At 38.3% G+C, this 22,628-nt stretch overlaps 1 non-coding gene across 1 annotated transcript; it reads right to left on the minus strand.

Annotated features, from left to right (window-relative positions):
* Window positions 1–22,062: 22,062 nt before the first annotated feature.
* LOC138740195 (U6 spliceosomal RNA) lies at window positions 22,063–22,169 on the minus strand. The gene has a single exon (XR_011342734.1). It is a non-coding gene; the product is annotated as a U6 spliceosomal RNA (small nuclear RNA).
* Window positions 22,170–22,628: the final 459 nt, after the last annotated feature.

The raw sequence follows: 22,628 nt of genomic DNA on the forward strand, positions 1-22,628 counted from the left end.
CACAGTTATTTTGGTTTCAACCATCTGAGACCTTCTCAAAATTTACAGACCGTTCCACCTCAGTCACAGCAGCTGGGATTTTAGTTCACTGGATCAAGAAAATTAAGTGCAGCACATGAAATTGGAATGGGGAAGAGGAGGTCATTGGAGGTGGTATATTAGATCCATTCCATTGATTATGAAGTGTACACAAATGTTGCAGTAAATTTGCTAGAGTACTAACCCACAAACAGTTTTGAGATAAATCATCAGTTAAATTGTTTTTATAGTGTTGGAAAAGGGATGAAAGACTTCTGGCTGGCGACTACATGTTGTAGGGTGTGGTATTCATGAACTCCTGCCAGCCTTTAACACTTTTGACTCTTCAACTCAATTTTTCTTTACCAAAGTGGTTTAATCTTGGTTCTTTTGCTTTCTATTATTATTCACCTCATAATGTCTAAAAGAGGAGCCAAAACAACAAAGAGGATGAAGAGGAAGTGGTCCCCCTTACTTCAGACATAATCGCCAGAATGATGAAATAAGAGTCCCAAGGAATAATGAAAGAATTAACAGCGGCCATGAAAGAATGTTTCAAGTACAATCCCAGTAACTGAAGAACACTTGGACATTGTGGAGGATGCCCACAAGGTTTTGTCTGACCCTGCTTCATCAACGAGTTCAGCATGAGTTAATTCTTTTTGTTAGAAATTGTTTCTGTTTTTGAGGGGGGGGGGTTTCTGAGTCTGTCTTGAGTTATTACTTTGTGTCAGTAGTTTGAACTACAGATGCCTAACATTTTATCCGGAATTCCGAAAACTGGGAACCTCCAAAAACCAACACTTTTTTCGGTAGATGACATCTGCTCATCAAAGATGGAGTTAGGCACCAAACATGATCCGACGCGACTCTAGCTCAACTTCTGTGTATCCTGTCACATTCTGCTACTTTATAAGTATCTCTGGATCGCCTATAATGATGCCTGTCCAGTGTTGTGGTGCTTTCAATCAACCCAGCAGCAGCTCAATGGCCATTGTCATTACCCATAATCCCCTATGCAGCTGAAACCGCTGTGCCACTGCAAGGGAACCAAGAAGGGAGCCATTCTCCTGGTCCTGGTTTCAGTGGTGAGAGAGAGGAGGAGAGATGGCAATGTGAATCGGGCAGGCGAGGGAGGGAGAGAGAGAGACAGCAGCACAACTTAGGCGGGTGAGGGGGAGAGAGATGGCAGCATGACTTGGGCGGGCAAGGGGGTAGAGAGAGATGACAGTGCAACTCAGGAAGGGGGTGGGGATTTGAGACAGCAGCGGGACTCTGGCTGGCTTAAAGGGACGGAAATCAAAATAATTCCAAAATCAGGAAGATTCCGAACAATGGCAGGCATCCAGTCTTGATGATCCCGGATAAAAGATTAGACACCTGTATTTTGAAGGGAGGTGGGGTTTCTTTACTTTCATTTTTGGGATATCTGAATGGGGAGGGTTCTTTTTTTTCCTTCTCTTTGTTATTTGAAAGGTCAAGTTTGTAAGTTACTGAGCTTGAAAGATTTTTATAAAAGCATTAAAATTATGCAATAATGTCAGATTTCCTGGACTGTCTAAATTTGCCCACTCTTTCTTAGAATAGACATACAAGTCTGGAGGATCCTATTTCTCATGAGGAAATATTACAAGCAATATCCTCTTTACAGTCTGGTAAATCTCCAGCACTAGATGGATATCTTGTTGAATTTTATAAATCTTTTTCCAAATGGCTTGTACTTCATTTAAGTTCTGTGATTGATGATTCATTTTAAAATGGGAAGCTTCCATTATCTTTTAACAAGGCTTGTATATCTCTTATTTTGAAAAAAAATGGAAGGACCCTGCTGAATGTGCATCAAATAGGCCTATTTATTTTCTTGATATGGAAATAAAGATTTTGTCCAAAATTTTGGCCCATAGATCAGTGAATATTTTAGTATTGGTTATTTCTGAGGACCAAAGAAAAGCTATTCTTATTTTAACATACATCGATTATTGAATATCTTCCATTTACCCTCTACTCTTACCACTGAATATGTTCTTTTGTTAGATGCTGAGAAGGCTTTTGATTGGGTGGAATGGGACTATCTATTTGCCATTTTAGAAAAATTTAATTTTTGTCCAGATTTTATTAAATGGATTCAATTATTATATTCATCTCCTCCTGCCTCAATGCAACCAAACTCACAGCAATCAAAACTTTTTAGGCTTCACTGGGGTTTCCATAAAGGTCATCTTTTAAGTCCTTTGCTTTTTGACCTGGTACTAGAATCCCTTGCAATTGCTCTTTGTGAGAGTAGAGATGTTACAGGGATATATAGGAATGGGAATGAACATAAAGATTCCTTATATGCAGATGATCTTTTGCTCTTTATATCCAATACTGAGGTTTCTATATCAACATATTAACTTTATTTGCCTATATTAGTCAGTTTTCTGGCTTTAAATTAAATCTGCATAAAAGTTAGTTATTATCTTTAAAGGGTTCTTTATTAAGGAATTCTAAATTCACTTTTAAGATCGTGAAAGACCAATTTAATTATCTTAGAATTACAATTACTAAGAGTTATAGACACTTATTTAAGGAATATTTTATATATTATTTAATCAGGTCAAAGTATTATTACTGGGATGGTAACTTTTATCTATTACTATGATTGGACATATCAATTCGATTAAAATGAACATTTTACTTTAATTTTTGTGTCTTTTCCAATCTTTACCAATTGTTATTCCTAAATCTTTTTTTTTTATTTATTGGATTAGTTTATTTCCTCTTAGATAAGGCAAGGAAAACACCCTCATTTAAAAAAAGCTCATCTTCAAAAGACTAAACTGAATGGTGAACTGTCACTTCCAAATTTTAGGTTTTATTATTGGGCGGTCAATATATGAATCTGCTCCTTTTGTTATATTTTGATAAACTAAATTACTGCCTTTCTTAGCTAGAAATGGAACTGAATTTTTCTAAAAATTCATCTACCATATTTTATGGTATATAGACCACCCCCCCCCCCATTTCCCTTAAAAAATTGCTCCACAAAAGCCCCCTGGGTCTTATATGCAAAGGTAAGATTTTGGAGATCATGGTATTGCTGCCTGGCCCTGGTATCAGGGAGGGAGAAATTCCCCTGCTGTCCGACCGGTATTGCTGCTAGGGCCTGGTATCAGGGAGGGAGGGATTCCCCCCAGGGCCTAGGGTGCCATTTGAAGGCCTGCCTCAAGCACCACCACCACTACCCTTAACCCTAACCCACTGAGGCTGCCACCCCTAAACCTCCCATTGAGCGCCACCACTGCTCCTAACCCTAATCTCCACCCAAGTACTGCCAGTATCCCAGACATTGAAGGTACCTGTTCATCCTTACATTTGCCCTCAATGAAACAATGCCAAATAAATCATGGCAGCCACCAAGGCCAGGTCTTACAAGGCCTGGCCTACCCATAAATTCACTAAAATATGGACCTGCTTATTCATAAATACACTAAAACATGTACTCTAAAAATTTGTAATGGGGGATCTTGTATGCCAGTGGGTCTTATATACCATCAGATATAGTATGTTGACAATTTTATGTTATTTTAACCTTTTCTTTTTATAAATTGACTGAAAATCTGATAATGAGAAAAAATTAAGAATATGGGCACAATTTAGAAAGTTTTTTGGATTTCAGAGTTTTTCTCTTGCCAACCGTATTATATCTAACCATCTTTTTCAACCTTCTTTGTTAGATACAGGTTTTAAGGATTGGCATAGATTAATTATTAAGTGTTTTAAAAATATTTTTATTTGTGATAATTTTGCTCCCTTTTGAACAATTGGCAGCAAAATTTAAACGATCAAACATTCAATTTTTTTAGATATTTACAAGTCAGACATATTGTTCATTCCAAGCTCTCTGATTTTCCACAAATTCCTGAGACAAACATTTTTGATTTACTTTTTGACTTACATCTCTCTCATAGAGGATCAATATCAATTATATATAATCATTTTTTTGATTTAAGAATAGCCTCACTAGTTAAGATTAAGAAAGACTGGGAACTCGACTTGAATTTATCGCTTTTGAATAAGGATTGGGATACTATTTTTAGTCTGATTAATGAGACCTCCTTCTGGGCACAACATTGTTTGCTGCAATTCAAAGTGGTGCCAAGAGTACATATATCTAAAGTCAAATTATCTCACTTTTATTCTAATATTGATCCATTATGTGACAAATGTAAAATCTTTGAGGCTTCATTAATTCTTATGTTCAAGCCTTGAATGCTTTCAAACTTTATCCGTGATTTTTAAGATCAAAGTAGAATTGCTTAATTGCTTTATTTGGTTTTTCTCAGGAAGAAGATATTTTATTGACATAAACGCAAAAGCAAATTTTATCTTTCACTTCTCTGATAGCTAGATGGACAATTTTGATGTAACACTCCACCTATTCGTATTCAATGATATCATGTCCTACCTAAGTTTGGAAAAAAATCAGTATACTACTAAAATTGTAAAGTCTAATTTTCATAAGACATGGGGCCCATTTGCGGATTATGATCGTAACCTAAAAAACAAAGGTGCTTGGATGTTTTGGCGATGTGCTGTCTGGCTTCTGGTTGTCGTCACGCAATTCCCATGTACATTTTTAATTTTAGTTAACCTGTTTAAATGTAGGGGTTTGATTTTTTTCTCTTTTGATACTTTATTAGATAAATGTTTGTTTTATTGAGAATTTGAATTATATTATAGAATGTGAAGATAATGTCTGAGAATTGTAAATTCCCATTTTTTTAATAATATATTTTTTCTTCCGTTTCTTTTTTTTTTTTCTTTTTTTTCCCCTGGATTGGGTTTATTCTATTATTAAGTTTTGATATATTATGAAAATTGTGGTTTGGAGTTTGGAATTCAGTACACATTTTGAGAAAATTTCTTAAATATAATTGGAATATTGGACAAGTGGTTAACCCTAATCCTAAATGTAATGCTTTAGTTAAGATTTAAAATATTTTAATATGTAAAAAAATATAGTTTTGATTTACAATTTATGTATGTTTCATTATATAGAATGATTTATGTCTGTTTATATCATTTTACATACACATGGTTCTCAGAATGTGGTGAGGACAGCAATTTGAGAAATGCTGAATAGATTTTGTCATTAAATCCAAAGTAAATGGACTACCAATTTGAATCCACACCAAATATGCTTGAGTGAGAGACATTTACTTAGGAAATTCATGGCTGGAAAAGCTATTTTGGTAGATATCTTATTGAATACAGAAAGGAAAACCTGAATTCAATGAAAATTATCAATGTAAATGAGATAAATATAAATTCTATCAGCGGAAAGAGCTGAACTTCCTAGGTAGCACTTCCTGGAAGATAAATCGATAAGAAGTCGATTAAGCAGTAACACAACTGCAAGATACTGTAAACTGGAAAGCTCCAGAGATATTAAGTTTCAGGACAGCACCAATCTTCATCTCTGTGGCAGAGTAGTCCAGCCTTGAGGACACAACAAATGACTCAAGGAAATATTAACACCCAGATTCATTGTTCTTCGAAGAACTGGAGGCATCAGAATGGCTCACACTGAACACACAAGGAATTATCTTTTCATTTGGACCCCTATTTCCTTTCCTCCTTCAGACTCCTCTGGAAACATCTTGCATTCCACCCTCTCTTGCCCCCATTTTCCCACATCCAAGATGTCAGTAACTCTGGAGCTCAATATTCGCTGTGACTGTCAACCCACCCAAAGAAGAGATGCAATAATCTGCAAGTGACCCTGTAACAATGAGATTGATAATCACTTTAAGTAGTACAGCTTCAAGACATCCCCCTGCCACAAAAATTTGCTTTGCTGACCTTGCCCACAGAGTGTTAGCTCCATATCCAGTTTACAACCTCACAGAGCCCTTTCTACGGATTAGTTTGTTCAATGCGCCAGAATAAAATTTTGAATATGGGCATTGTCATTCTACAAGTTACCATTTGTAGTCACAAACAATTTTGCACAACATCTCAATTCTAAAAGGCAAATATTATGCAATGGAATTTCTGAGCAAAATTATTCTATCTCCTCTCTATTTAGCTCAGAATTAAATTTTTAAGGATTCTTGCAAATGAATGCACTTCAGGATTTTCATCATTACCTCAGAGCTGAACTTAGAGCACTTAGTTGCCATGGTAATCACAGTAAAGAGAGGTTTCACAGTGAGGGTGAACCTATATCTTGTATTCCCCAACAGTAACTTATCAGAAGCACCTTAAGCCAATATATTTTGAATCCTTCTTTAAATTTCCAATCCCATGCAAAGAAATAATCAATAGTAAGGCCAGGAAATAGCTATAATAAAATAGAACACAGCACACCACAGGTCCTACATTTATAATTAATTGCCTATTGCAGTGTCCCTATTTTTTTCCCCCAGCATCAGTTTTCCAGTAATCCTCTATGTGATGATATGTAGCGCTGTGTTAACAAAGGCAAGAAGAGGCTTGGCAGCCAATCTGAATTCAGGAAGCAAGTCAGACGTTTACATTTTATGAGGATGCCTGCCTGTATTCTATTTTTATCCACAAGCAGCCGGGTTTCCCACACCACTGGAAACAGCAGCAAGGAAATAGCCACATGCGAGTCCCAAATCTGCTCTCACTTTTGATTAGCTTGGTGAACCCTTCTGAATATTTACCTACTGTTTTTCTCTTTAATAATACAACTCAATTTATTCTCGTCAGTTTATGTCATAACCCATTGAAGTATTTATTTTTAAACTTTCAATCCTGATTTATCTCTGACAAAATCCTGTCAGATTATGGTTAGTTTAAGGAGCTAGCGTAATGCATTTACATCGCCATCAATCAGGTCCGTTGTTCGAATTCCGCCCAGACTTTAAGGAGTCTGTACTTTCTCCCCATGTCTGCATGGGTTTTCCCCAGTGTCTCTGGTTTCCTCCCACCATTCAAAACGTACCAAGGGTGTAGGTTAATTGGGTGTAAATTGGGCGGCACAGACACACGGGCCAAAATGGCCTGTTACCTTGCTGAATGTCTGAATTTAAAAATAATTTCAGATCATTAATTAATCTCATTGGTTGCTCTTCCCAAAATACAAAAGGGATAACAGTGGCAACTGTTTTGAATAAGGCAGTGAAAATTTGATTTTAGAGATACAGCACAGTAACAGGTCCTTCTGGCCCACGAGTCTTGCAAGAGCTGGCCTTGGTGGTCTCCATGATGGCTGGTGTCCAGCCTCTCATGAGAGCTGCCCTCGATGGCTGCCGTGTTGAGATATTTCACTGCATTTTAACTCCTTGAGTCACATTTTTTTCTGATTCTGTTACTCAATATTCTGACAGACAGATTTTACAGGCTAGTAGAGTTGGCAGGGTGCTCAGGGTTTGTAGCAACAGAGAGAATTAGAAGGAATTGGAAATTGATCGTTCTACTGTTCAGTATCACAGGTATGGCAATTCCCCAATATACATCCATTCTGAGATATGACTAGTCACTCTGAAAGGAACAGGGATGTATGTTGGGGAGTATCTGTAATTGGCAATGAAAATACAGATAAACCTAAACAATGGAATTCCTGATGGCTCAGGAAGAGGTGGATGGTACAAATGTGGCATATAGATTCTGCACATGAATCCTCATTTCAATATGTAACTTTTCAGCAATCACTGCCAGGTGATCTAAGTTGTCAATATTATATGCTAAGGAAGATCTGCCAACACCTTCAGTATGAAACAGTGTGTACTGCCCACTTGACCTATCTGTGATAGTACAGATTCTATCACCAATGTGTATACGTCCATATGTACAGATGGTAGTTTAGGATAACTGTAATTGGCTGAGAGTGTAGCCACACCTACTGGCAGGTCTTAAAGGATTGCTCCTAGCCAGACCAGGACATTCTGGACTGGTCAACCTACTTGTGATATGCTCCAGTCTTTTAGTTAATAAAAGCCTTGGTTTGGATCAACAAGTCTTTGGTTCTTTTTACGCACATTACACTGTCAATAAGCTCCTTTGCCATCTGGCTTTTTTTACGTGTCTGGAGGGCACTTCTTCTCTGTCAGATGTAGGCTATCTCTCCTCCCTGCCACATTTTCCATCAAGCTCTCAATGGTCAGAAAACTTGCTCTCTCCAGTACCAACCATTTTTATATCCCAACTCACTCATGGCTCTCAATATCTGTTACAGTCATAATACAGCTCTCCAAGGTGCAGGTTAGGTTTAAGTGGTGCAGGATGGGTTTACTTAATGCCAGCATATGTTAATTTTGGGATCCTGCTGTGAAATGCAACCAAGCAACAGTCCAATTAGCATGGACTATACATGGAAACCAGATAAAACAACAGGCAGCTCAATGTTAAAATGCTCAAAACATCATGTCAAGCAGATGCCATTTCATCATGATTGGCAATGTCCATGCACATTTTTGCAGAGTCTAATATTTAGCTCCCATTTTGTCCTCATCAGGAGTGATCAGTGATGTGGGGAAGTTTGTTTCCTTGTACAACATACAGACAAGTTACATTGATTACAATAATAATGTTCAATCATACCTATTCACCTGCTGTGTATTAAGAAACAGTTTAATTATTTTCAGTATCTGGCCTTATCTCTATTTTTTTTTAGGTGCAGCATCATAACAAAATACTGCAGATGTTCAGTACCTAAAGTAAATAACTCAATTAATCAACTAACATTTATGGAAGGAGTAGAGTCAATGTTTCATACTGATCACTCTGCATTAAAAATGTAGCTGCAACTCCAGCTTTAACTGTTTCGGTAGATATTGGAATACACTTGCAATTATACTTGCTGAGACTGCAGCGTTCTGAGCTGCAAAGGGATCTGGGGATCCTGGTGTTTAATTTGCAAGAAATAAGAATAGTGGCACAGCATGTAAATAGAAAGTTGACAGAATTTTATGATTTATTGCAAGAGAAACTGAATACCAAAGTAAGGAGGGTACGCTTCAGCTATATTGGGCATAGTTGAAGCCCATAATTGGATTATAGTGTTCAGAAATAGTTTCCCTATTTAAGGAAGACTTAATATCAAGAATGGGCAGGTTATCTTATGGGGAGGTGGTGATCCATTCATAGGATGGATGTTGAGCTGATGTATCCTCTTGTGAAGAATCTAAAACAATGTTTGCTGATTAAAAATAAGGTCAGCCATTTAAGATGGATTTGAGATTTCTTTTTTATCTCAGAAGGTTGTGAGCTTTTGAAAATGTTTTTCTGAAAGGATAGTAAGCATACCGAAGGAGGTAAAGGGATGAAAGGTTACGATGGACCGACAGGAAGGCAGGGTTAAGTTTGCAGTCAGATCAGCTATGATCTTGTCAAATAGCAGAGCAAGCTCAAGGGACTGAGTGGCTTATTCCTGCTCTTAATTTGTAGGGTTAGTGTTCATGCCTATTTTGGCATGAAAAAGATGTTGAATCTCCTGATGGAAGTAATGAGGCTGTTGAACACAGTTATCAATAGAGAATGCTGAAGAAGTGACTGACAGATATCGTGTAAAGGATCACAGCATTTGTCGCCTAATCACCTAATGTCAATTTCTGCAGCTGTTTTCCTTTTCAGATATATCAAGTGTCAGTTCAAACATAATGTGATTTTAACCCTCAACATTTCAAATCATAATGAACTGTAAATAAACAGAGAAAGACAAAAAGCACTGTTCAAAGTTGCTGGTAATAAAAAAAATGGTTGGTCTTGCATAAATCTTTTGGATTTATTATTGGTGCTATTATTTAATTTCATTTTGTATCCGCCACATTGTGCACACACATTGAATTAATCTTGGGCCTGTTGTGGCAGAAGTTCATGTGTTCAGCAATATGTTCTTAGTCTGTTTGAAATATTATCTGAGGCACTCCACAACAAGAAATATTTCAACAGAGGTCCCTTTGGACTTTGCAGATTGCGCTGTCAGTGTGTATTCATGTAGCTTCACACTCATCGTTCAGAGAACTCAGCATATGTTGCATTTGTATTAAATGTGCCTTGTATATGCTTGAACTAAAAGGTGATAGGTATATGGTGTAATCCACAGAACCTGCAGCTTGTAGTTTTTGATAGCTTGTTATTGAGGAGACTGACACAAAAATATATTTCACAATACAAGTACATTATCGGAAATGGTCAGAACCAGACCTATTCGGATAAACGTTTTTTTTTGGGGAACCAGTTATTTTTTTAAAAACAGCCCAGTATCCACAGCAAATCACTTGTAACAGTTTTTATACAACAAAAAATATCAAGGGAAGGCTTTTTAAGCATTAAAATAAAGTTAAATCCTTACCCAAAAAAAATGCTGGCCACCACCGATCTCCGATACTTCCCCATCGAGGCCCCACTTGTGCCATGAGCCCAAGGGTTCCGCTCCTGCCCAGGAGCTTGAGGTCCCAGAGCCTGAAGCCTGCTGCGCTGCTGCCGGCGCCAAGAACCCGAGGTCTGCTACTGCCACCACCGGGAGCCCAGGTCCCCGGTCAGTTCGGCTCTGATAAAATTTCAGATAATTAAGGATTTCGGAGAATCCGATTTCAGATAATCGAGTTGTATTGTATATTATTTTTTTCTTTATTCTCTGTCTTGATTGTTTATCAGATTTAATGCATGCTTCAGGGAATCTTACTGAGGTTCCCAATGTCACTAAGTTTGCTAGTAAGTCCGTGACAGTTGAGATTTTGGATGTTTGAAACCAATTCTTTACAATTGAGTAGCTCACATTAGAAAAGAACTGGAATGTTCCAGATATTATTAGGGATTATAATGATGCCTATGCTCGTACCTGAGTGTTCTTATGGCTTCTATTGCATGAATAGAACCGTAGAACATTACACACAGAAAACAGACCCTTTTCCCCTTCTAGTCTGTGCCTAGCTCCAGTGACCTGTACCCATTCCATATCCCTCTATACTTCTCCCATCCATGTATCTGTCCAATATTTTTCTTAAATGTTAAAATTGAGCCCACATTTAGCTGGCAGTTTGTTTCACACTCCCACTACTCTCTGTGTGAAGAAATTCCCCTTAATGTTCCCTCTAAGCTTCTCCCCTTTCATCCTTTACCGTTAACGTGGTTTTTACCTCACGTAATCTCAGTGGATAAGAGCCTATTTGCACTTACTCTATCGATACCCATTCTACGCTCCAGGAAGGAAGTTACTATTCCCCTTTGATTGGGGGTGCTAATAATTGTGGGCTTATTCATAGATCCTTTTTTGCTGTTTTGTCTATGTCTACAGTAAGAAGAATGATGATAATCTTTCACTGAGGGCATCATACCAAGTCTAAATCTGTCTTTAGTCAACCTCTATACATATATGCACACAATTTCACCATGATCATTCAGAAATAATCAGATACTCTGGTGGCTTACTGTTATGCATCCAACTTTCCTGCCAAGAGGTCCTGATATACACACCAGTAAGACCCACTGATGAAGGACTAACCTTCTTCTTCATCTCTAATTCAGATTAAATTACCTGTTATTTAAGTGGATTTAAAAAAAATTAGTGACATAAGATAAATATTTTAAATTGGTCCAAAGGATAAATTAAAAAAAGAGGAGAGTAGATAAATCTAAGTTTCTTTTTCAGAATAAGCCGTCTATTATTCATCTCATCGGATCCATTAATAACATTGTTGATATCTTCATCTCTTTCACATGTGCAATTTAAACCAAATCAAGATAACTAACATGACAACATATTTCCACAGACATGAAACACTTCTCTGAAATTGTACTTTTAAAATCATCCATCTTAATTTGACGTTAATCTTGTCACATTCCTATTGCTTTTCTCACACACCATATTTATGACTGTCTTTGACTTAATTTTTTCTTTATCATTTAGATGATGTAGTTTAGTAATATTCTGCATTTCTACAATAACTTTAGATTGGTTTTCCTTATGTTCCTGAATCCATGTAATAAATATATTTGCTCACAAATTTGGATTCATTTACCATTTTCTCCACACAACCATTTATATTTCAGGTGTTTTTTTATTATCTCACTGAAACAAATGATTCATTTGAAAATGTAATCAATTCCTCCAACAAGTGTATTTCAATTCATACATCTTGATGCCCATTTATGGCAAAGAACTGATATGGTGAGCTATGAATTTGTTCACTCTTCAGTTGAATTAGTTATGATATCAGTCTTCACAAAATATAGCTCATATGTATTGTCATTTAACAAGCTATTTTATTCCACACACTGCTGACAGAATAGCAGATCTATTGCTCAGGCTGGTAAGACTTTCACTTCTAAGTCTGATGATTACAGGTTCAGTTCCCAGTTCAGGAACATTACTCAAAAATCTGAAGTGTAATTCTGTTGCAGTTTGTGAAACGTTTCACTAATAAATGTTCAATGTTTGGTTGAATTGTTAAATTGATGCTTATCCATTCATCCAGATTGGTCTCACAGCACAATTTTTGCGAAGAATACTGGTAGAGCTAGTTGAACTACTGCCTCATTCTCCAGTGACGCTACTTCAATCTTGATCCCTGGTTCTCTCTTTGATTCTCCAGTTTTCCCTCACATCTCAATGACCTGCAAGTTGGGAGGCTAATTGGTCATTGCAAGTTGCATCTAGTGCAGTGGTTCTCAACCTTTCTCTTTCCACTCACATACCACTTTAAGTATTCCCTATAACATCAGTGCTCTGCGATTAGTCAGGGATTGCTTAAAGTGAGTGGGAAGGGAAGGTTGAGAATCACGGCTCGAGACCCAATTGTTACTGAAATATTTGGCTGGAGAAAAATTGTCACTGGGCCCATTTCCTTTGGAGTTATGAAACCATACACATAACGAGTCAATGAGGTATGATTAAAACAGTGGTTTTTAAACTTTTTCTTTCCACCCACATCCCACCTTAAGCAATGCACAGAGCACCTATGGCATAGGGAGTACATAAAGTAGGATGTGAGTGGAAAGAGAAAGGTTGAGAACCACTGGTCTAGTGTTTTTCTGATTGGTAGAAGCTGGAAGAAGTTAATGGGAATGTAGGAAAAGTAAAATGTGACTGATCCAAATGGATTATCAATGGTGAGGTGGTGAGCAAATGGCCTGTTTTCATGCCAGTGAAACAAGAAAGTCTGTAGATGGGGTGATTGTAGTAAATAAACAAAAGTGCTGGAGGAGCTCAGCAGGTCTTGCAGCATCCAAAGGAGACAAAGATATATGACCAACATTTCAACTCTTTCCTTGACGAAGGGCTCAGACCTGAAACATTGGTTATATTTCTTTGCCTCTTATGGATGCTGTGGAGTTTCTCTAGTGCTTTTGTGTGTTAACTGTTTCCATGCTATGTGAGTTTATGACTGGAATCCTTAACAATGATGTAAATGTTCCATCCCATTATAAAGCTGTTTAATTCCAATTATTAAATGCTATTTACATGTTAAGGTTCTTATAAATAGTATATTATGTTGCAAGTACTAATAAGTGCCAAATATTTAGACCAATCCTAGGTCACTGAGATTGTAAAGGAGATTGTGAAGAGCCCAAACGCAGGCTTCAACAGTTTTTCCATAGGTGCAGTATTGTAAAAATGGCATTTATTCTGTAGATGTGCTGTGATCTGGCCCATGGAAGTGGACAACTTAATTCCACAAATAAGTTCAACTTTGTCCTCACATTTTCCAAAATAGTTTAGAATCATTAATTACTGACCGGCGCTCGTGTCAAGTTTACAAGTCACATTGACAAGTTCTACAAATAGCCAATTAGATTACTGATTAGCCAATCTATTTTGCTTATGACAAAAATAGTCAAAGTCATTCATAAGAGCACAGCAACAAAAAGGGGACCTTCGCTGATTCAACCAACTTTTTAATGCCATAGATGGTTCCCAAATAGAATCCCATCCAATTACTAACCAGATTTGAATTTACCCATCTTTGAGATCATCCAGATCAGTCATTTCCAGAAAATAGGCCTTTTGCACAATTATCAGGACTATAATAGGGATAGCTTCCACCATTTTGAAATGCTTCAGCATCTGGTGATGGAACGCATCAAAGTACACCTTGCAGGGTTGCTGGATCCATTTCAATTTGCCTATAGAAGAAACCATTGCACAGATGATGCTATAGCCGTGTGCCTCACTCCATTCTGGGCCACCTGGAGAACAACACCTCATAAACTAGGCTGTTGATCAATGATTTTAGCTCAGTGTTTAATACGATCATCCCCAGAGGCTGGTGGAGAAGCTGTCCCCAGTGGGACTCAACAGCCCTCTCTGTAACTGGATCCTTGACTTCCTAATGGAGGGACCATAGTCTGTCTGGGTAGGTAGCAGAATATCAATCACTGACATGCTGAGCACTGGTGCACCTCAGCACTGTGTGCTCAGCCCACTCCTGTTCATGCTACTGACCCATGACAATATCACCAGATCCAGCTCCAACAGTGTCAACAAGTTTGCAGATGACACAAGAATTGTTGGCCTCATCACCAACAATGAGTCACACTATAGAGAAGAGGTGGAAAATCTCATGAAATGGTGTGAGAATACAACCTGAGTCTCAACATAGGCAAGATGAAGGAAATAATCGTGGACTTCAGGAGGACCAGGAACGACCACCCTCCACTGCACATCAACAACTCTGTAGTCGAGAGAGGGGAGAGCACCAAGTTCCTTAGAGTTCACTTAACTAGTGACCAATCGTAGACACTTAACATCTCCTCATTTGTCAGAAAGGCACAACAGCAACTGCCCTTCCTGAGAAGACTGAGGTGAGCAAGGCTATTGGCCGCCATTATGTTAACCTTCTATAGGAGCACTATCGAGAGTATCCTGGCTGGCTGCATCACAGTGTGGAATGGTTGCTGCACAGAAATAGATCAGAGGTCAATCTACAGGACCATGAGTGGCAGGGAGGATCACTGGAGTCTCCCTCTCACCCACCCCCCCCCTACACCTATCAAAGTGATCTAGTGGGATCATTCGACTGAAGAGGGTGCACAAAATTATTGAGGGCCCCTTCCACCTTCCACACAGCATCTTTTAACTGCTCCCATCAGGGAAGAGATACAGGAGGATCAGAGCCAACACCACCAGGCTGAGGAACAACTTCTTCCCACCGCCAGTGAGAATCAGATTCAGATTTATTGTCAGAGTACATACATGACATCACATTCAACCCTGAGATTCCTTTATTGTGTTAATGCAGCAGAATTACTGTTACTTGGTAGTGCAAAAAAAAAACTGTACACAGTGTAAACATGTAAACAAACTGCATTACAGAGAGAACAAAAGAAAACAATGAAGTGCACAAGTAAGAATCCATCAATGAGTCTCTGATTGAGTTTGTCATTGAGGAGCCTGATGGTGGAGGGATAGCAGCTGATCTTGAACCCGGTGGTGTGAGTCTTATGGCATCTATACCCCTTTCCTGATGGCAGCAGCGAGGATAGAGCATGTGCTGGATGGAGTGGGTCTTTGATGATTGATTGCTGCTGCCTTCCGACAGCAGTGTTCCCTGTAGATGTACTCAATAGTGCGGACGGTTTTGCCTGTGATGTCCTGGGCTGTGTCCACTACCTTTTGGAGGGCTTTACATTAAGGGGTATTGATGTTCCCATACCAGACCATGATGAAACTGGTCAGCACACTGTCCACCACACCTCTGTAGAAATTTGCCAGGGTTTCTGGTGTCATACCAAACCTCTGCAAACTCCTGAGGAAGTAGAGGTGCTGATGTACTTTCTTCATGATGTCATTGGTATGTTGGGTCCAGGAAAGATCCTCCGAGATAGTGACTCCCAAGAACTTATAGTTGCTCACCCTCTCCACCTCTGTTCCCCCAATGATTATTGGATCGTACACCTCTGGCTTTACTTTTCTGAAGTCAACAATCAGCTCCTTAGTTTTGGTGACAATGAGCGCAAGGTTGTTGTTGGTGCACCATTCAGCCAAGTTTTCAATCTCCATCCTGTGTGCTGACTCATCCCTTCCTTTTTATACTCACTTCCAAATGACCAAAGGAACTGCTCACACTAACCATCCAGGACTCTCATTTGTATAAAGCAAAATGTATTTATTTATCGTTAAAGATATAATACTTGTCCTGGATATGTATTATTTGTCTATGCGTTATGTCTGCATGTTTTTGCAGCGAGGACCAGAGAACACTGTTTCATCAGATTGTACTTGTGCAAGAAGATGAGAATAAACTTGACTTGATTTGAATGTCATATGGTGGTGAACTTTGATTAAAACAACCCAATATAATTCAGCTATTAAAGAAGTTTAATGGGATATTTGGTGCCCACTTAAATTCCCTCAATTATCTTAAGTAAAGAAAGAAATCTATGGAAGACCTGATCAATTAACTTGACATCAGCAGTTCTTAAAAATAATGTATTTTTCCCCAGATTCCAGTGGCTCCTCTGTTAGAATTATATCAGGTAGATGGTTGAACTCTTCCCTCCATTATAATACTATCATTTTGTCTTTTTTCCATTTTACTTTCTGGATGTTATCAGCATTATTTCAGCTTCAGTGGTTGTTGTGACAGAGGGTACCATAATACGATCTTAAAGCGAATTATGTTACTGTTTCAAAAGATTACCAATTAAGTACAGAGATTCATTCTCTGTTGTATGCATGAAATGAGCTTTGTGGTGAAGAATCATGTGGAATTCAATTCCCATTACTTCATAAGCGAAGAATTTCAAAAGTGGATTTCAACATGTATACATTTCTATATCATCTATTTATGAAATACAAAAATTGGTACATTTCAGAGAAGTAAAACTGATTAATTACACTATTAAATCATTCTTTAGCTTTAAATAACAATTTTATGATTATCTGTTTACGTAAATTATAGATTTAAATTTCTCTTGATGATGTATTTGCATTTCATCAAAGATCATTTTTAGTTTTAATAATGTTGGTTTGAGGTGCCGTTACAAAATGTTTAATGTTGCTGAACTTCATGTATGCGATACCACTTGCAAACTCTGCCAAAGTGTGAAATTGCTTCCAGTCGAATCAAACAGTAATTATATCAACTATTTTCTGAGTATTGGTTAATTTATTTACAACACTCTATTTGAAGTTGAAAATGCCAATTATCCAAAGTTATAGACCTTAAGTGTAACTGCAGAAATATTCCATGTAATGAGGCATGAGATGCTGTGCCTATTCAATTAAAAAAGAAAAAGCTGTTATTTAAAGACAATTCCCCAATACAGATTCAGTGTTTTATGACTGTAAGCTATGCTAATTCACATCTGTGCAACTTCTATTTTCCTCAACGTGTTCCTGCAAAGTCTAATTCATTATAATTTCTTGTATAAAGTTATGAAGGACTTTTGATGTGAAAAACAAAACAGGAACATCGAGGGAAGAATTGTGTGTTTCATTGCCACGAAACATATGAGAGGTGTGTAGCTGACTATTTGTCTCCCAACATTCATTTCCATTGAAAACAGTCAAGAGCTGATCATATCCAGTGGCCTCACACTGTAATTTCTTCTTTGTACATCTCTGGACTTGTATTTAATCTAACTCATATTAATATTTTAAAATTCTAATTCTCTGGGAAAAGTAATGAAAATAGTTTTGGTTAAACCAAATATCTGTCATGAGTCTTAGGAGTTATATTCAAATTACTGCAGAAGTGTAAAACTAGCTTAACAGGTCAGGAACCCAAAGGGAAAACCGTTCAATTTTCTTCTTGCCTTAGTTCAATTAAAGTAAAATCAAACAACTTCTAAAAGAACTGCATAGCCTGCAAAAGCTGATTTACATTCCAAAAGATTACCTATCCCTATGTTTCATGATGGATTACAGTGTCACAAGACACTAGTACTTCTCCAGTATCTTGATGCACCGTTAACGTAGTGGTTAGCACAATGCTGTTGCAGTGCCAGTGATCGTAACCAGGGTTCGAATCCTGCATTGTCTGTAAGATGTTTGTACGTTCTCCCCGTGTTTGTGTGGGTTTCCCCTAGGTGCTCCAGGTTCAAAACATACCAAGGGTTGTAGGTTAATTGGGTGTAACTGGGCAGCATGGGCTCATGGGCTGAAAGGGCCTGTTAACACTAGCTCAGCACAAATTGCAACACTGCAATATTAGGGGTGTTAAAGAAGTTCAATGCTCACTTCAGGCAGAGAGCCAACAGGGAGGTGACCACACCAACTACTAAAACATGTCACACCAATGGCTATTGCTACTGAAGTGAAGGCAGCCTTCCAAAGGGTGAACCCACGGAAAGTGACTGGACCAGATGGAATCCTGGGATGTATCCTGAAAGATCAACTGGCAGAAACACTTAATCTTTCCCTACAACAGGCAATGTTCCCACTGTCAAGTGAAAGTTTAATAATGGGCCTAAATGACTATCAACCAGTGGCTTTGACATCCATCATGAGGTGCTTTGAGAAGCTGGTCATTGCTTACATCAACTCCAGTGGTCCTTCACCCATTTCAATGTGCCTACCAGCCAAACAGATCCATTTCAGTTTCATATCCCTGGCTCTCAACTCAGCCCTAGAAAACTTGGATGCCAAATATAGCACATTACACTACTGCTTATAAACTATAGCTCTGCCTTCAAAACCATTCACCCCAGGAAACATATTTCCAAACTTTTGGATCTAGGCTTCCACACCACCTTCTGCAACTTGATTCTTGACTTTCTGGTGGGTAACAACAACTCCTACACGAGCACACTCGACACTGGAACTCCTCAAGGATGTGTACTAATTTCTCTACTATACTCCCTCTACACCCACCAGAGCTAAATATTGTTCCAGCTCCATCTTCACATTCACTAATGACACCACAGTAGTGGGCCAGATATCAAATAATAGTTAGACATGAATGCAGGAAAGAAGATTGAAAGTTTAGTCAAGTTTATTGCCATCTGATTGCAGATGAAACAGCTTTTTCTGGTCCTCGGTGCAAAACGCAGACACACAACCAGACAGAACACACATACAAACAGTATATATGCAGGATTAGTATTTATATATACAAATAACTAAATATAGTTTTGTAGATATGAGAGTCTCAAATGGTAAGTATGACCAGTTCCTTCAGCATTCTTACTGCCTGTGGGAAGAACCTGTTCCTCAGCCTGGTGGTGCAGGCTCTGATACTCCTATATCTTTTTCCTGACAGGAGCAGCTGAAAGATGCTGTGTGCAGGGTGGAAGGGGTCCTCAATGATTTTGTGCACCCTTTTCAGACAACAAGCCCAGTAGATCATGTGAACCTGTGGGTTGACCTCCTCTGATCAATTTCACTGTACCACACAGTGATGCAACGGCCGGGATGCTCTTGATAGAACTCCTGTAGAAGGTTGACATGATAGTGGCTGGTAGCCTTGCCCGCTTCAGTCTTCTCAGGAAGTGCAGTTGTTGTTGCACCTTCCTGACAAGTGAGAGATGTCTTGTGTGTCCACGATGGGTCATTAGTTAAGTGAACTCTAAGGAACTTGGTGGCACTCCTCTCTCCACCACAGAGTTATTGATTTGTAGTGGATGGTGGTCATCCCTGGTCCTTCTGAAGTTCACGATCACCAGAAGAGTGCAAAAGCATGCACCAACATGCTTAAAGACAATTTCTTCCCTCCAGCTATCAGGCTCCTGAATGAACCCCATAACAGTGCTCTCAACCTGCTCATGCTTGGTGCTGATTAATCTTCATTGTAATCCTATACTCTGTATATTTGTACTCTATACATATTTAATGCTGGACATAACCTGTTGATCTGTTCGCAGAAGAACCTTTGCATTGTATGCAGTATTTAGTGACAAATAAATTTAAACTTAAAATCTTGTTCAAGGCAAGAGAGTAGTCAGTTTTGGTAGAATCTTGCAGAATGGTATCATCCAATGTTCGTACGTTGTTGATTTTAAATATCATCTCGGCGTTTATTAAATTCAAATTGCCTCAAGTGATCACAAGTTACAAAAATGTTGTTACACTTGGGTTAAACAAGTTTTACTTAATGTACTCAAACTAATATTGACAGTAAGAAATCCAAATATCCCTAAGGCTGGGTTTGATGGTTCTATGATGTGTGCTGTAGAGCAGAAGAATAATTCCATGTTAATTTCAGATATACACCAGAGAGAAAATAACCCACAAAACTGATTAGCAGGTCATTATCACAATGCAGCTGACAATTTGGTTGCTGCCCTTCCTGCATAACACTAGTAACTGTATTTTAATCCACTTTCTTGGTTGTAAAGCATTTTGCTATGTCCTGAAAGGGATATGAAATATCCTATATGAAGAAATTTTATTTTATTTTATTTCTATTGCTATGAACTGAGTTCTCAATGTTAAACAAACACAACAGCCTGATGCTACTGGTACACACCACATAAAAACAAATGGACATGTTAGCTGATGCCAGCAGCTATTAAGGAGTAAGTAACTGGAACAAGAGTGGGATGATAATAAACTGTACCCTTCAAAGAAACAGCAATGGAAATTGAATTGCAGGCCTTCAGGGTAGAAGGGAATTCTATTTTAAAAAAAGAACAACAACTCCTCCCAAAAATAAGCATGAAAGTGAAAGAGTTTGATCGAGGTAGCTTAAAATACAATTAACCAGATCTAAATGATATCTGTGCTAAAAGTCTGCTTAATTTTATAATGTTATCTTACTGTGTGTAACAGAGTTAAAATGGGTTTTAATGATTCTATTCTCAATTCTATATTTGTGAATTTTATCTCAATGAGTTACTTGCATTTACTTTCATTTTAATAATGTTTCCAGTGGGAATGAGTTTGGGGGGGGGGCACACCTCATAAGCCCCTCCCTTCCTGTTTCTCACTGCTAATCCTTGCTAATGGTAAGGGGGGAGAAGATTGCAACTGGGTTATTTTAAATGTTTTCCTTGAAAAATGAATTGGTTATGTCACACATGTCAAACTCTGCCTCGCGGGCCAAATTTGGCCCGCGATATAATTATATTTGGCCCGCAAGATCATTTCAAAAATGTATTAGAGGTGGCCCGCTGGCCGCCGCGCCAGTATAGCGCATGCACAATAATACAACAAATCCCAGAATGCATTGGCGTCAGCCCGCTAATCGCCCCCACCTCCTCTGTTTACGTTGCAGGGTCTCACCGTGGACTCTGGTTTTGGGGCCTGGCCGGTGTCAGGGGAAGCCAAGGCCACTTCCCAGCACCCGGAACTGGAGGCCTCGGGCCCGACCTCGCCAGGACCGTTGCCCACTCCCCCTCCCTGCCGCAGGCCGACCTACGACTCACGGTGACGGGGCCGCTGATCCGCCGAGATGCCGCCCTGCAGCGAGAGCCGATGCCCCCGCACTGTCGTTGTCCAACCCGATCGCCCGCAAACCCCGCCCTCCCGCACACAGGCCTGAGTAAGGATTATGAACTTTAATCTCAGGATAAAACGATCTTCCAATAGTTTCATGTCACAGTGATAAATATATTTCTGGTTAAAAATGGTCCTGCACCTGGATACAAGCTCATTAGGCATAAAACTTGAAAAGTGTGTAAATCAAAGGATATCTGTACCAATGGAAAAAAGGCATGACAAATAACCCTGCTAGAGCTCATGCCCACAATCAGTCACCCATTTGATTGTTTCAGGAATCATGTTATTCTCCCACATTCTCAATAGCCCTCAGATTTTACTATTCGACAGCACACTAGCAACATTTGACAAATCCTCTATAGAGAAATATTATTTATTGAATATTTTATTTCTCATTTGTTAATGCTTCTGGAAAAAGTTTATCCAAAACTATTATTAAACATTTATTTTAATAAGAAAAAGTTTAACATTACATATGTTGAAAGAAGAAAAAACATGCAGGTGTTGTTGAAAATTTTCAATAAATATTTAGTTCAGCCCTCGACTTAGTCCAAGTTTTTAATTTTGGCCCTCCATGAATTTGAGATTGACACCCCTGGGTTATGTCATCTATCTTAATATATATTGTTCATTGCTAATAATGTTATGTTTTACAGTTGGCTTTGTATTGTTTTAATCATTAATGTAAACATTTATTTAATAAAATTTTTTTTTTAAATATGGAATGCTTCACGAATTTGCCTGTCATCCTTGCGCAGGGGCCATGCTAATCTTCTCTGTATCATTCCAATTTTAGTATATGTGCTGCCGAAGTGAGCACATTAATGTAAACTTTATGAGCATTTTTATCTGACTTTTGTTTAGGTGCTATTACCATGTGTTGGTCATGTGACCTGAGAGTCCATAGTGTAAATTTTGTTATTTTGCAGATTTAGGAGCAAAGAGGAGGGAAAAAAGGAATAAAACCCAAAAGACAATGATGGTTGCATTATTTTGTCTTCTAAAGGTACAGAATTTTCTTGTTAAATATATAATTATAGCTAGTTAATTGTTCTATGCAGTTTTTAACTTGCCCACTAGGTGCTACTGTTTTCACCTTGTAAATGTAGCTTTTTTTAAATAGTTTGAAAAGATTTTAAAATGCAAAATGTTTTCCTAGGCAAATCTGGGTCAGGTGATTATGATAGTGCACCAACTGTAATTATTTAAGCAGTTCTGTTGATTCTGCTCACAGACAACTTCTGTTATGCTTTATTCACTGCACCACTCGCTACAATTT

Source organism: Narcine bancroftii, chromosome 7, assembly GCF_036971445.1.
Source record: "Narcine bancroftii isolate sNarBan1 chromosome 7, sNarBan1.hap1, whole genome shotgun sequence".
Classification (NCBI taxonomy): domain Eukaryota; kingdom Metazoa; phylum Chordata; class Chondrichthyes; order Torpediniformes; family Narcinidae; genus Narcine; species Narcine bancroftii.